The sequence below is a fragment of the Python bivittatus genome, unplaced genomic scaffold (assembly GCF_059951505.1).
Source record: "Python bivittatus isolate LINGU-HERP-01145 unplaced genomic scaffold, Pbiv_v1 ctg000160_np1212, whole genome shotgun sequence".
NCBI lineage: Eukaryota > Metazoa > Chordata > Lepidosauria > Squamata > Pythonidae > Python > Python bivittatus.
This window is the reverse complement of record NW_028277076.1, coordinates 3685163-3701090: the sequence shown is the minus strand read 5'-3', so window position 1 is coordinate 3701090 and position 15928 is coordinate 3685163. Positions and strand designations below refer to the sequence as shown.

Genomic DNA, 15928 nt, shown 5'->3' with positions numbered 1-15928 from the left:
TGGGACCGGGAGAGCGTCTTCTCCGGACACGGCGGAGGGAATCCACCGGGGTGGGGTGAGCCGAGGCGCTGACAGCCTTGCAACTGACCGGACGGGGAAAACTCTGGACCCCGGAGGAAAGGAGCCCCGCTTGGCGAGGGGCTGGGCCAAGGCCGGCCAGCCAAACGAGGCGTTTTGCTGATCGGATGAAAGCGAGTGAGGTGGACGCCGCCGGTGGGGCTTCGGTGAGCAATGCATCCAAGTCTGGAGTTGCTTCGCAGCACAACGGCGTTGGAGCGCGCCATGGGACAGGCAAGTCCCTCTTACTCTTGAAGGGCATTATTTTGATATACAATTTTATATTTTATATATACACAATTTTATATATGCTTCACACAATGTTTAACCATACCTGTAACAGTGCACTCTATTTTATTTCTAAAGGGTTAACTTGCTTTTGCTTTGTAAAGAGCACTGGTTTCTTCTTCCCCCCCCCCCCTTATCTCTTTGCTGAATGCCAGATTGTCTTCGAAGAAACAATTAGATGAATACAAGCTGTTTGTTGTACCAAGCTTTTGCAACAGTCGTGGGGCCCTGCATTCCAGAGAGAGATAAGAAAAATCTTGTATGCCATTCTCTTGGTAACCAGAAGAATAAGTTACATTTAAGTTTACCTTTCTAAGAACCACCTTTCACTTGCTCAGACCGTCCCAAAAATCCCTTGTATGGGTGTGAGGGGATGTACTATCTGATTACAGATTTACATGTCTATAAAGTCTCTGATGTTTGTGTTGTAAGGTGTGATTTCATCAACCTCTCTTCTGAATGTGTTGATTGGGGTCACCCAGCTGTGTCTTGATCAAAATACATCTGTTATCTTAAAGAAGCCTCGTCTCAAGTCTTTTTATTTGGCTTTATTGAGACTTGGGAAATAAAAGGTGCCATACATTTTTGGCGAGCCAGCCAGGAGTCCCGAAGGCAGGGATTCCTTGGGGAGGCTGCTTTAAGCCCCCCTCATTGCCTTCACAACAGCGGACGGGGAAAATCGACGGAGACCATCCATCAATGTCAAGCGCACGCCTGGGAAGTTTTCCAGTGACCTTGTGCTGATCGCCGTCGGCAGACTCCGCTCCTGCTGGGCCTGAATGCTCCAAAATTGAGGCTTCTCCCTTCCGTTGTATAAAGACGGATTGGGAAGGGTGAGTATGCTTTTATTAGGTGGGGAGTGGTGCCTTGTGAGTGCGTGAATGAGACATGGGAAACTTCTGTTAGAGATCTGCCCATGAAGTGAGTGTGTGAGGATCTTAGTGCGGTTCCTCTTATTACCCATGTGAGGCGATAGAGGCCACGACGATCCGCGTGGTTGATTTGTGTGTGTGTTGGAATATATTGTCCTAGAGGAGGATTCCAAGGTAGGAGGGTGCACTATTAGATGGAAAAGGATTTCACATTAGGGAGGGTACTCTGGCCAGACCCCGAGCTGATTGAAGGAAAAATCAGCCCGAGAAATTCCTAGAAATCCCGAGCTGAGGCCCTGCGTCGAGGGAAAGACGAACAGGGAGTAGGCAGCCCGAGAAATTTTCCTGTGCCTCTCAAAGAATCCCGAGTCGACGGAAAGACCCGAGAAATCCTCTAGGCAGCACGCACCATAACTCACAGCAATAGAAGGCTTAAAAAGAAAAAAAAAAAAAAAAGAGGAAAAAGGAAAAAGAAAAGAAAAGAAAAAGAAGAAAATCCACTAGGTGGCACTATGGGGAACAGCAACAGCCGCCTGAGTGAAACAGCAAGGAAGGAAGCCGCGGCAGAAAGCTTTATGCCGGCAAAAAGCCCTACGCCGCTGCAGTGTGTTATCAAGCACTGGGACATTTTAAAACCCAGAGTTGCAATGAAATTGAGTTTTAAAAAGAATAAACTAAAACCTTTTTGTGAACTCGTTTGGCCACATTATTATATTGGCCCAAATGTAGGATTTTGGCCACCAGAAGGTACTGTTGATGGAGAGTTCATAAATATTTTTGCCAGCTTTTTGGCTTCAAGTGGCAGAATTGAGGAAGAGATATATGCTAAATTTTTCTTTAACCTCTTCCTTCGCCCAGACCTTCAAGTTCTATGTGGGCTGAAAACCAACCCTGTAAAACTTTTTTCCCTGCAGCCGAGAGCTGAGCAGGACACAGAAACAAAGCTAAAGCACAAAACGGAGGAGGAGGAGGAGGAATTTCCCCCCCCTTATTGTACTCCAACGGCCCCTCCTCCGCCTCCTGCATCAGCTCCGCAGGCATCTCCATCGCCAGCCCCCACTGGCTCTGCTGCTGCAGCAACCCCCGCAGCTGGGACTGCCCCCCCACTGCCTTTAACCTCTGCAGCTGCTTTTCAGCCAGCTTCTCAAGAATTTTTAGTGGCAGCTTCACAGTCACCAACGGCTGTGAGTAGCCCTTCACATACCAGGACAGGACTTGTTTACAACACGGACTCTCCTGATATTTTTGTTGCTCCACTACGGGGGCAGGACCCTAATCTCCTTGCCCCTCTTAGACAAGTACCAATGGGCAACCAATTGGCTTTTATTCACACTCCTTTCACTACCAGTGATTTATTTAACTGGAGAGAAGGATTGCCTCCTTATCGTGAGTCTCCACAGCAATATGTGGATCTTGTTCAACGCATCATTTGTACTCAAGAAGGGCCTTCGGCTGCTTCATCAGAGTCGCCTGAGTGCTATAGAAGCCCTAAGTGTGCCAACAAACATCAAACAACTCCAAACATTTCTAGGCATAACTGGATATGCAAGACTTTGGATCCCTGGGTATTCCCTCCTTGCCAAGCCTCTGTACCAACTCACACAGAAAAATATGGCTTGGGAATGGACTGGAGAACATCAATCTGCTTGGCAGGAATTAAAGGACTCTCTTGCTAGAGCTACAGCCCTTGCTCTTCCTGATCAGTCTAAAGGCTTTGATTTATTTGTCACTGAGAAGCAAGGATGTGCACTAGGAGTCCTTACCCAGAAATTAGGCCCGGAAAAGGTTCCTGTTGCTTATCTATCCAAAACTCTGGATGCTGTGGTAAAAGGTTGGCCTGCTTGCCTTCGCTCAATTGCAGCTACAGCGCTTTTAATTCAAGAGACAGAAAAGATTTCTTTAGGAGCAACAGTTGATGTATATACACCCCACTCTGTACAGACATTACTGGAACAAAAACTTCCTGCATGGGCCACTTCAGCCCGATTGACTAAATATGCCAGCTTAATTTTGGAAAATGATTCAGTTAAACTGTTTCGCTGTGAGCAGCTCAATCCAGCCACCCTCCTGCCTCGACCATCAGAGGAGGTTAGCTCATTGGAAGGCCCCCATGACTGCCATCAGGTTTTAGAGATTATTGTTGGAATTCGCCCTGACCTCCAAGTTGAACCTTTTAACTTGGCAGAATGTCAGTTTTGAACTGATGGTTCTTCCTTTATTGAAAATGGGGTCCGCCAGACAGGTTTGGCTGTGGTCACCACTGATGGACCTATTTTGTTACGTAAGCTGCCCTCTCACTGGTCAGCACAGGCAGCTGAGCTGTTAGCCCTTATAGAAGCCTGTTATCTTGCCAAAGGGCAGACAGCCAATATTTTCACAGACAGCAGATACGCCTTTTTAGCTGCACACACACATGCAGCTCTCTGGAAAGCCCGGGGCTATGTGGGGGCAGATGGAAAAGCTCTGAAGATGAAACCACTGCTTGAAGAACTAGCTATGGCTGTGCGTTTGCCTACTCAATTAGCTATAGTTCATTGCAGAGGTCACCAGACTGATCGAGGTGAAATCTCCCGAGGCAATCGTGCTGCTGATTATTGGGCCAAACAAGCTGCTCGTAAGGGTGATGTCATGCCTGCAGAAACTCACCAGCTTTTACCCCTCATTCCTATAGAGCCTGATCACCCACTACCCCCTCTCTATGATCAAAGAGATCATCTTGATCCACAAGGAAAGTGGAAGGATGGGTGGTGGATTGTTAACAATCGTGTTCAGTTACCTCTTCAAATCCTATGGATGGTTGTCAAAAGAAGTCATGCTATGGCCCATTGTGGCCCCAAACCTCTTTTCAAGTGGCTTTCTCAAAGATACAGTAACAAGAAGCTGAGGCACCTCTGCCAAACAGCTGTGGCTCAATGTGCTATCTGCCACAGAAATAATCCAAGGAGTGGTAAATCTACTCCTTCAGGCCACCTTCGTACTGCTCAATACCCAGGAGAAGCCTGGCAAGTGGATTTTACTGAGCTTCCCAAAAAGGGACCCAAAAATCATCTTTTGGTCTTTGTAGATTTGTTCTCTGGATGGCCTGAAGCCTTTCCTGCCTCATCTCAACGTGCAGGAGAAGTGGTCAAGGCCCTGGTGGAACACATCATCCCAAGATTCTCGGTCCCTAAAGGGTTAGAGTCAGATAATGGGAGACACTTTACTTCTGATGTCACTCAACAAGTTAGCAAATTCTTGGACATTCCTTGGCATCTACATTCCAGTTATCGGCCCCAGGCTTCAGCCAAAGTGGAACGTATGAACCGCTCTTTAAAGACTCAGCTTGCAAAGCTCTGTCAAGAAACTCAGCTCCCCTGGCCAAAGATGCTGCCCCTTGCTTTAACATGTATTAGGGCCATGCCCAGAGGGCCACTGATGTTGTCACCTTTTGAAATGCTTTATGGGAGACCGTTTGTATCTCATGAAGTGCTAACTGCATGGACAGGTGAAAAGAACATTTCTCAATATTTGCAGAAGCTGGCGCACGTCCTATCTTTTATTTCACTACAGGTTCGAGACGCCTTGCCAGTTGCTCCTGATGTACCACCCATCGCCCAGCCAGGCCAGTGGGTCAGAGTGAAGGAGCTGTTCCCATCTTGCACTGATCCAAAGTGGTCCGAGCCGAAGCAAGTACTCCTGAGCACGCCCACTGCTGTAAAGGTTGAAGGCATCAAAGCTTGGGTGCATGGATCCAGGATCAAGCAGGTGAAGGAACCCCCAGATACCTGGCAAGTTTCCTCAGTTGATGGACTTAAACTAAAATTGCAGCGCTCTCTAGCTTCACCAGCAGATCTTTTCAAGGACTAATTAGGTCCACCGGTAGAGGCCTAATTCAGGAACAGAAGATTTGAAACCATAGACTTTACCAGCCACACAAACACCTAGATGTGCTGGCTTGGTCACAACCCAAGTTGTGAAACTGACTACATAAGAAGCATCTTATGTTCAAAAGCAAAGGGAGGAAATGAAGGGCATTATTTTGATATACAATTTTATATTTTATATATACACAATTTTATATATGCTTCACACAATGTTTAACCATACCTGTAACAGTGCACTCTATTTTATTTCTAAAGGGTTAACTTGCTTTTGCTTTGTAAAGAGCACTGGTTTCTTCTTCCCCCCCCTTATCTCTTTGCTGAATGCCAGATTGTCTTCGAAGAAACAATTAGATGAATACAAGCTGTTTGTTGTACCAAGCTTTTGCAACAGTCGTGGGGCCCTGCATTCCAGAGAGAGAGATAAGAAAAATCTTGTATGCCATTCTCTTGGTAACCAGAAGAATAAGTTACATTTAAGTTTACCTTTCTAAGAACCACCTTTCACTTGCTCAGACCGTCCCAAAAATCCCTTGTATGGGTGTGAGGGGATGTACTATCTGATTACAGATTTACATGTCTATAAAGTCTCTGATGTTTGTGTTGTAAGGTGTGATTTCATCAACCTCTCTTCTGAATGTGTTGATTGGGGTCACCCAGCTGTGTCTTGATCAAAATACATCTGTTATCTTAAAGAAGCCTCGTCTCAAGTCTTTTTATTTGGCTTTATTGAGACTTGGGAAATAAAAGGTGCCATACATTCTTCTGCCCGAAGTCCTGTGAATTACAATAAAGGGAGGGGAAAACACAACCCAACACAACACGTGCTTCAACGTAACCGATCTTGCTAGGGTTAACCCTAACCCTTCGTATTTAAATCGCATGGATGAGGCGTCCTTCTGGGAATAAGATTGAAATTTCGCTGACTCTGGACCCCACTGACGTCAGCAGGGGTCCAGGCAGATTTTATTGGACCTAATCCAGTGGATTACTGCTTGCATACAACGTAGTGGTGTTTGCTTCCAGCCCATTTTCCTTTTCAAAAAATCCTACGAATCAGGTTTGCAGACCTCACACTGACCTCACTGGCTTGTACAAGCAGGGTGAACTGAATTAGCTGCAATTGGCTGGATTTCCAGGACAGGCTATTTCCTAAACCACAGGTCACAAGTCACACTGTACAATACACTAAGCCACGAACCAGCAAGCAGGACTTTAGCATGATGCAGGAAATCAGCTGTATTTTAGCCTCGAATTATCCCCGAGTAAAAACAATGTTTGCACCAGGTCTCTACCATGGTCAGCTAAGTCACAGTTATGTACAATGCTCTGAATCATTAAAAAAAAATGCCAGAGTTTCTGGATACTTTGTGCTTGATTGTATACACAGATTCAGCCTTTCCCAAGCTAAAATATGCAATATCCAGAGAGGCTTGTCTTATTTCAGTTTCCATTTAAATGTGTTTAGTTTGGCTGCCCAGATGTGCCAGCCAGAGAAATGCCAGTGCTGGATTTGAACAAGGAAGGAGACCAACAGGACCGTCTTTTAGAGTTGGGGGCACATTTGGAGACCGTGTGGTAGGAACTCGGGGGGTTATAACCAGTCTTAAAATACCTACTGGGCAGAAGCCAAAATAGAAATGTTCTTTTCTATGCAGATCTGGCCATCCCACTTTTCCAGAGGTTTAATTTGTGCAATGCACTATATTAAGTAGAGTTGCATATTTTATAGTATTGTGGAAACTAACACAGCCAGGTCTTCAGCCTATGAAACAGACAAGTGTAATATGATGGACTTTTGCATGATGTGTCAAAATGCCCCTTATGTTCGCCCATTTTTTTAAGCAGCTTTTTTCCTCCTCCCGCCTCCCCAGGCAAAAAGGCCCTCTTCCAAATAAAACTATGGATTACATCCTGCTTTAGTTTCTGTTGCCAAATCCTTCATAGGGCATTTATGAAGCATCAAGGAGTTCCTGTAGCTACAACTGGTAGTTGTATTCAATCTCTGGATCCCCTGGGTGTGTTAATTTCAAGTGAACTGGGCTACAGCTATATAGTAGGTCTCTTTTTGGAAGGGGTGTGTATTTGGGGCTGAACTATCCCCAAAGTGATGACTTCGCACTCTATTCTTACATCAGGGCCAGTCCTACCATTAGACAGGATGGAATGCCTGGCTGATCTCCATTCTACTCTGTTATAGGTAGCAACCGACAAATTGAATCAGCTGCTTGACAGCTGTTGTGAGCAATACTTACTGAGTATTTTTTTTACTGGAAGGCCAGAACAGCATGACAGACGTGAATTTGGAAGCATTCCTAGGTCATCTGCAAGCTATTTTCTGTAGCCAGTTTCCATCCATTCACTATTCCTATCCCAAGGTGATGATGACTTCATGCTGAGCACCGCCCAGTCACACTATCTGAGTTGGGTGGCGTTATACTTCTTGAAAATAAATAAATAATAAATAATAAGTAACAGGTGGGAAGAAAAAACAACGAATCACATCTTCCTCCCCTCCTGTCAGTCTCCTTCCCCATCCCAACCCGCTCTCCCCTCCCATCCAAGCAGTCTTGCTACCAGCAATGTCACTTCCTTAAAAAGAAACGCAGAAAAACAATGAACCGAGAAAGTGGAGCCCTTAGGTTGTTGTGGCCTGTCGTTTCCCTTTTCTTGTAATATGATGATAATGAAAGATTGGATTGGTTTATGGTTAAATTGGTTTATTAAGGTGAGATGGCTGTTTGTTGAGCTACTGCGCCGTTTCTTGTAACAGGAGTAAAATCATGCTGGGCTTCATCTGTCGTGGCAGGATTAAATTTATAAATATTTACCACTTCTGTGTTTTCTTCTTTTCCACCACAGGCAATAAGGTATCTCGGAAAGATCATAAACACTGGTTTGAATTGGATCCAGTGATAGCTGCGTTCGGGTTTCTTTTTGTGAACTTCAGGTAACCCATCACCAATAAAGGAAGGAAGAAAGGATCACTTATTTCTTTAGGTAATAAGTATATCCCTTTATACTTCCTAAAGTAATTATCTCTCTCTGTTTCTATCTCTCTGTATATCTCTGCTTATCTGTCTGTCTGTCTCTTTATCGCTTAAATCCTTGTTTCTCTTAAATTCAGCGGTAGCTATTTTTGCACTCATGGGCACTGAGTTTATGCATTGCACACATCACAAATTGTTTACCATAAGATATTGAATATACAGCTTACCAAGTTCATATGTCAAACTAAGTTGCAGTCTAACAAGTCTGGGTTTACACAAAGAGAATGAAACAAACCACGATAGTAATATTGACCAGGTTTTATTCTTTTAATATATGACCTTTTTGGAGTCTGTGCTGCCCTAAAACTCTTTCAAGTCAATCTATCTCCCAGATGTTATATGGCTCTGGTATATGCATGTAATAACTTAAAGCCCTTAGTTATTACAGGTAACCCTCATTTAGCAACCACCTCATTTAGTGACCATTTGCAGTTACGATGGTGATGAAAAAGTCACTTTACAACGAATCCTCGCATTTACGACCTTGGCAAGTCTGTAAAGCAAAGGAAAACCGAAGCAAGATCAGGAGCACAGTCGCAGTTTCCCTTAGCAACCACTTTGCTTAATGACTGAGTTGCTGGTCCCCATTGTGGTCGCTAAACAAGGACTATCTGTATCCAGTCCAGAATCCTAAGTATATACCTTATTCTATTGCAAATGGGATGATACCCTCTGGAATCCAGGGTCAACATTTGCTGCCTCTAATTTTGGCTTAAACTTCACTTTTCATGACTCCCTGGCTGCCATAATCCTGCTTGATAAGTTTTCCTCTTTCTGGAAAAGCCAGAATTCAGAATGACCCATGCTAGTGCAGCCTTTTGTCCAAAGTCTTTCTGGCCCTGGCGCTATTAAGATTTAGCTACAATCAGGCTGCAGGTGTTTGAGAGAGCTCTCCAGGTATAGCAAGGCAAGTTATGCAATCAATACTGGCAGGACACAAACAGGAAATTCTCCATGCCAGCAAATTATTCAAGATTACCTGAGCAACACATTGTAGAGCTTTCTCTTCCAGTTGGCATTGCTTTATGCAGGAAAATATTCTCCTGATTTTTAGACTTCACCAAGAGACCAACTTCCCTATGTTTTGTAGCATACGGGTTTTCTGTTTTGGAACTATCTACATATTTTAGTATTTTACTTCTTGTAATTACATGATTTAGCAGTCTGAGCCATTTCATTTAATCTTCCAGAAAGGATTATGTATTTTACTTTTATAACCTCTTACAAAAATTGTACAAAATCCTGGTTAATATCCTATGCCAGCTTTAAAACCCCATTTTAGCAGAGGATGCCATGTAAACTCACCCCAAAACTGATGGTATATACCCAGGGTAGGTGCCAACATATCCTCCAAATATTTTTGGACTAGAGCTTTACAAGTGAATAGTCTCAAGAGGTGAAAGATGGAATCAGAATAATCCAGAAGGACACTGATTGCCAGCCCCAAAGTAGACATTTGCCATTAATTGCTCCATCTCAGCGTTCTACCCTGGTGCCCATCCTTGGCACTTCCGTTGTAAACTGTCAGATAACTTTATACTGTATTACAACGAAAGGCTGGCAGATTCAGATTCCATTAGTTTATTAAGTAGTCGTTTGACCATGTCAAGAAGCTATAAAAACAAAAAAGTAGAATGCAGTCATAATCTATCATCACCCCTGCAGTCAACCCCAATCTGTTCTAAGAGGTCCGTTCTCTTCTGAATGGTCTTTGATATAAAAGACACGGTCCTCCTAGCACTTTACAAGTTTGCTCCCTGCAAAAAGTCAATCAATTTATTCTGAGTATCCCAATATTTCTGCCAAAGACCAGCGCAGACAGGATTTCATCTCGGCTCCTACATTTGCTATCTATCTATCTATCTATCTATCTATCTATCTATCTATCTATCTATCTATCTATCTATCTATCTATTTATTTTAATGATGCTTTAATTGTGTTTTTATTCTCTGTTAGTCACCCAAGAGTCATACGTTTGAGTTGGGCAGCCATATAAATAAAATTAAAGAAATAGGGGGAAAAAAAATAGAAAAAATTATAACAAGAAAGGGCAAACATACTGAGAAGAAAAACCACATGGCTTCAACAAACCATGGTTTACTAGGACTTCAATTGTATTGCGGCATTTGCTTCCAGCCCACGTGCACCTGCAGTTCATTCGGAACTGTACAAAATGGGCATTAACATGCAAGTAACTATTGAAAGGAATTTCTCACGGTCCTTGGCATTTTGCTAGGAAAAGAAGTATTTTGTGTTGGCAATTAAAATGGTACAAAGCTCTGATGATATATAGCATTTATGGCTTCTTAGAAATTTTCCAGTACACACCTAGTGATACATTTGTGGGCTATTGACTGAATAAACAGTCTTTCATTTCCCTAGTGATACTAATATCTTGGTTGGATGTGTGGGACAGGCTAAATTAGGCTAAAATGAGACTGACTAGTTTGTGGTTTTATGGCTGTAATACACATTTCTCTCTGGGTGGGATTTAAAACTGCATGACAAGATCTGGAAAACTGCACCTCTCCTCTGATTACCCCAGGTAGAGGAGGGTGACAGGTTCTTGATCCCTGGACTCAATGAAAACAGCTCTCTTGTTTTTTTCAATTGGGGTGGGTGGCTTTCGTAGTGAGATTGAATCTGGCACTTTCACAGGTTGCAGAACAGGGATCTCGCATTATGGGTTACGGTCATCGCTTGACTGCATGCACACAACACACCTAACGTGGTTACTGATTAACCCATTTTCTGCCTTTGCACACTCCACTCAGTCATAAAGCAATGAATGAATTATCTTGGGTTTGCACAATACACGTCATTATTCACACAAAAAGATAAAACTGGCCAAATTTAGCATGTTGTCCAGTGCGGCTGCTATCCTACTACAAATCAGCAGGTGAAAGAAGAGGCAAACAGTTCAAGACTTCTGCTGAAGTTGACTCAGATCCTGTTCTCCACAAATTTCCAGAAGATGAGAGTCACACCAGCTGGCTAGATGTTCCAACAACTCTCCTTACTCTAGCTTCGCCCAGGACGGTTCTTGCAACAAGAGGCTGGTGATTTAGGCTAGTGATCAGTAGCGTGGCTGTGCCTTCTTGGCTCCCTACTCCAATTTATGCTGTTTTTCATAGATTGTCCTTCCTTCCTTCCTTCCTTCCTTCCTTCCTTCCTTCCTTCCTTCCTTCCTTCCTTCCTTCCTTCCTTCCTTCCTTCCTTCCTTCCTCTTGCTATCCTTCCTTCCTTCCTTCCTTCCTTCCTTCCTTCCTTCCTTCCTTCCTTCCTTCCTTCCTTCCTTCCTTCCTTCCTCTTGCTATCCTTCCTTCCTTCCTTCCTTCCTTCCTCTTGCTATCCTTCCTTCCTTCCTTCCTTCCTTCCTTCCTTCCTTCCTTCCTTCCTTCCTTCCTTCCTTCCTTCCTTCCTTCCTTCCTTCCTTCCTTCCTTCCTCTTGCTATCCTTCCTTCCTTCCTTCCTTCCTTCCTTCCTTCCTTCCTTCCTTCCTTCCTTCCTTCCTTCCTTCCTTCCTCATTCCCATTCCCATTCCCATTCCCATTCCCATCTCATTCCTCCTTTTCTTCCTTCTTATCATTTCCATCACCTTCCTTCCTCAGGTCAATAAAATGCCAACCTTCAGCATCACGTTGATTTTCAAAAATGATTTTGGGCATCCAATATATCCATAGGTGTTCTTAAAAAGTAAACAGGATGGCTACAATAAATGGCTTTGCTGGGAAGGGGGGCCATCTGCCTACAAAAGTATGAATATAAGCTGGAATCAGACTAAGGAATACCCTGGAAATCTAGAAGGATGTCAAGATAACTTGTGGGAAAGAATGTCTTCATTACTAACCTTGCTGGCCATTTGTGAATTGACAGTTCTCCCATGGTCACCATACCTTCTGAATCCCAAATGACATCACAACATCAGTTCTGATCCTAAGGATGTAATCTATGTGTTTCTAGACACTTGGGACCGAAATTTTGGAAAATACACACGCTCCCCAGATCATCTCTCCAGGTTCCAAATGTGCTCATACCATCAAAAATATTTCCTTGGTCTAGACAAGGACATACTAATGGTTTTGGGGTATTTGTTGATTTTTAAAAATATTTTGTCTTTTCAGTTGGGCAGAAAGCATCTGTTTCTAAGAATTGTTTTTGAGATTCACAATAACAACCTGTCTGTCCAGTTTATAGATGTTTCTGCCTTGCCAAAAAAAAAAGGGGGGGATTTCCAGTGGCTAATCTGCTGGTAGCTCTAAATTAGACCAGGTTAAAAAAAAGCCAAGGAAACACATTTCAAGTTAATAGTCTTTCAGAACCATCCTGAAGAACTTGAGAATTTGGGAACCTTTCTGCTGCTGAATTCAGGCAACACAATGCCAGCAAGATCCTAGTGGGCTTAAGACCTGTTGGAAGTAGCACACCGCTTATTTTGCAACCACAATGGTTTGCTTCCTGAGCAGTACAACTGATTCCATAATGTTTCTCTGGAGTTGATCTATTTTAAAGGAGTTAAGCACCAGTATCTGTTATGCCATGGTATGCAATGATCTCGAAACTCATTTGACCCTTGGGCTGAAAGGTGCCCTCTTCTGAACAGGAAACATATTTATGCTTTAGTGCATTCTTGGAAAAATGTACCTGGGTGTGTGGCCCTTTTATAAAATTTTGAGCATTATTTCTGGGAGTTGTGCATGTATGAAACACAAGTTGCCCAAGCTGAGGACCTGGAATGAGATTAAATAGATCCCTTCTAAGCTCTCGTGCTTTCCAGGTGATCTGGAAATTGCTGTGATTGTTTTGCCCTGTGTGTTTTTGGAGGATCATTGGCCCTTCAAATAGAAGGATAAGGACATCCTGGTCTATAATGAAATTGTGAAGAGAGACTTAGAAGAGTAAGTTATGTCCTTTTTTGGTTAGATGAAGCTGAAAGAAAACCTTTCAGAAACTCCAGCACAAGCTGAGATGAGAATTTTTTCTTGGAAACACACATTTCTTCTCTGTGTATAGAAATATTGAAGTTTCTGAAAGTTCCCACCACAAAACCTCTCAGTAGCCCTTCCTGTGACTCCCTTGGCCACCCTCCACTTCAAATTCCTTTCTCCAGTCTTTATTCACATGGCGTCCAGTCATTGCTGAATTATAGCTTCTAGTTACATTATGGCCTACAATGATGGGTGCTGGGAGATTTCCAGGATTATATCCCTTAGGTTTCCCTGGTCTGACTGAGGACCTTAGGTTCTCCAGGAAAACAAGTAAAGCAGGTCTGTCAGAAAAAACCACCATTAGGAGTTTGGAGAGCTAAGAGCCAGAAGCTGAGTTAACATTTCAGTGTAAGAGTAGTTCCAACACCTGTAAAATACTGATAGAAGATTTTATAAAATGATATACGCATATATTTTATATTTAGTATTGAAACATTTAGACATTTGTTAAGGATTTCTGAATCTTGTTCCCTTCTTCAAGTTTGTAAGCTTGGAGGCTTTTTTCATTCACCTTGATAGATGAGAAGCTGTCCCCATAGAGACAAGATAAGATGTACATTCCAAGGACAATTTTTCCCAGGGAAAAGGTGTTTAGTTAACGGTCAAGGGGCCTGGAAAAGAAGGAATATAGAATGATGCTGAGGTGGTGTGAGAAGGCAGGGAGAAGTGAGGGCCTCAAACGAACCATGTTTGCTAGGGGAGAGCGCTGTGCACCATGGGGCAGCCTTGGGGGGGCGGCAGGAGGGAGGATGGGCAGAAGGCACACTCGCACCAGAGTGGAGAGGGGCGGCAGGGGGCGGCTGTCGGGTCAAGTGGGGATTGGAATGTGTATTGCGCTGATTGAGTGGAATGTCTGCGGTTTTGCGGTTAATTAGCGGCGCTCCGGGGCGGTAAAAAAGGTGAGATTGTGAGCCAAGCCCTCGTAGGAGGGGGAGGACAGATAGGGGGTATAAAAACCTGTCAGACCTTGCTTCGGGGTTCCTCCATTGCTGCGGGAGGGACCCACCTTTGCAAACGTGCCCAATAAAAACTTCTGTCTACTGGACAACCGAACCCGTGTCTGTCGTTTTCTGACAAAGTCCCTGTTTTCTTAGAGACAAGAGAGATTGTGACAGTACCAAGAGATACTTTCTCAGGAAGGCATCCTTTAGCTCGGGGATAGGCTCTCCCATTGGAGCCAGGAATGGTCTTCCCATCATCAGCTCGAATGGGGAGACCCCCACATCCTTGCGAGGGGCTGTCCGCATTCGAAGCAGGGCAACCGGAAGTGTCTTTGTCCAAGGTAGCCCTGTTTCCAATCCCAGTTTGGTGAGATGTTGCTTCAACACCCCGTTGGCCCTTCCCACTTTCCCACTGGAGTCAGGATGCCAAGGGGTGTGGAGTTCCCATCGAACCCCCAGGCTCCAGTACCACAGCTTTACAGTGTCTACCAAAGCCTGCACCCCCCGTGAGACCCTTCGTGCAGTTTCTCCACCATCCCCCTCATGTCAGCACGGCTCACTACTGGGGTCCCCTCAATTGTAACCCAATGACCTGCTTCCTCCCTGCAACCTTCCCTTTCCAGCAGCTGTGAGTAAACCCTGTTCCAGCCAAATTTTCCCGAAAGTGTGCACTACTCCCCAGGCGTATCGCGAGTCTGTGTAGACGGTGAGGGACACTCCCTTTCCCAACTCTAGTGCCCGTTTCAAAGCGTGCACTTCACACAGCTGAGCCGACCAGTCCGCTGGTAGTGCCCCCTTCTCTATTGTCTCTCCCTCCGCAGTCACTATCGCGTACCCTGACTTCCTTTGTCCCTGCTCTACTCGGCTAGACCCATCCACAAACCAGACCTCACCCTCCTCCAGCGGGACCTCCTGCAGGTCCTCCCGGGTCTTTGTTTGCAGCTGCAACAGGGTGGAGCACTCGTGCTCCGCCGGCTCCCATTCTTTCCGCTCCCCCGCAAGAAACTCCGCTGGGTTCAAATTCCTGTCTCTTCCTACCACCACATCAGGACTTATCCGGAGAACTGTCTCATATTTCAACATCCTCCCTTCTGTCATCCAAGCAGCCGCCTGCTGACTAAGCACACTTAAGATCTGATGGGGTGAATGGACAATCACGGGGCTCCCAAAAGTGAGTTTTTCCCTTCTGTCACTAGCACAGCAGCGGCAGCCACTGCCTGCACACAAGTCGGCCATCCCCTCACCACTGGTTCTAGGGCTTTGCTCAGGAAGGCCACTGGTTGATATTTCCCAGCCCGTCTCTGAGTCAGCACTCCAATGGCGGTTCCCCCATGGGCTGTGACGTACAGGTGAAAGGGGAGGGCCAGGTTCGTTAGAGCCAGAGCCGGGGTCGTCACCAGGCTCCTTCGTAATTCTCCCCACTTCTCTGTGTCCCTGTCTGTCCATTCTACCCTGTCAGATGATCCTTTCAACTTCTCATACAGAAACTGAGCCTTGCTCATGTACTCATCTATCCATAGCCGGCAATATCCTACTAGACCCAGAAACCGCCGCACCTCTGTTTTAGTATGAGGGGGCTTCAACTGCATTATCCCCTGTATCCGAGAAGGATCAATCAACTTCTCGCCCTTCCGGAGTACATGTCCTAAATACTTGACCTCCCTTTCCACAAATTGGACCTTCCCTTTTGACACCTTCAATCCTTCCTCAGCCAACCAGTTCAATAAAGCCACTGAATCTTCTCTCACCTTTACTTCCTTCTCTCCAGACACCAACAAATCATCCACATACTGCAGCACCCGAGAACCCCCAGGGGCCCGGAACCCCTGGAGTTTCTCTTCCAATGCCTGTCCAAACAAGAGGGGGCTCTC

The 15928-nt window shown here is 44.8% G+C and overlaps 1 long non-coding RNA gene across 2 annotated transcripts; it reads left to right on the top strand.

Annotated features, from left to right (window-relative positions):
• Window positions 1-149: 149 nt before the first annotated feature.
• Window positions 150-5775, top strand: LOC148214873 (uncharacterized). Of its 2 annotated transcripts, none has more exons than XR_015797284.1 (2): window positions 150-291; window positions 1012-5775. It is a non-coding gene; the product is annotated as an uncharacterized LOC148214873 (long non-coding RNA). The 2 variants fall into 2 exon arrangements; XR_015797283.1 differs by having other exon boundaries at window positions 156-291; window positions 501-5775.
• Window positions 5776-15928: the final 10153 nt, after the last annotated feature.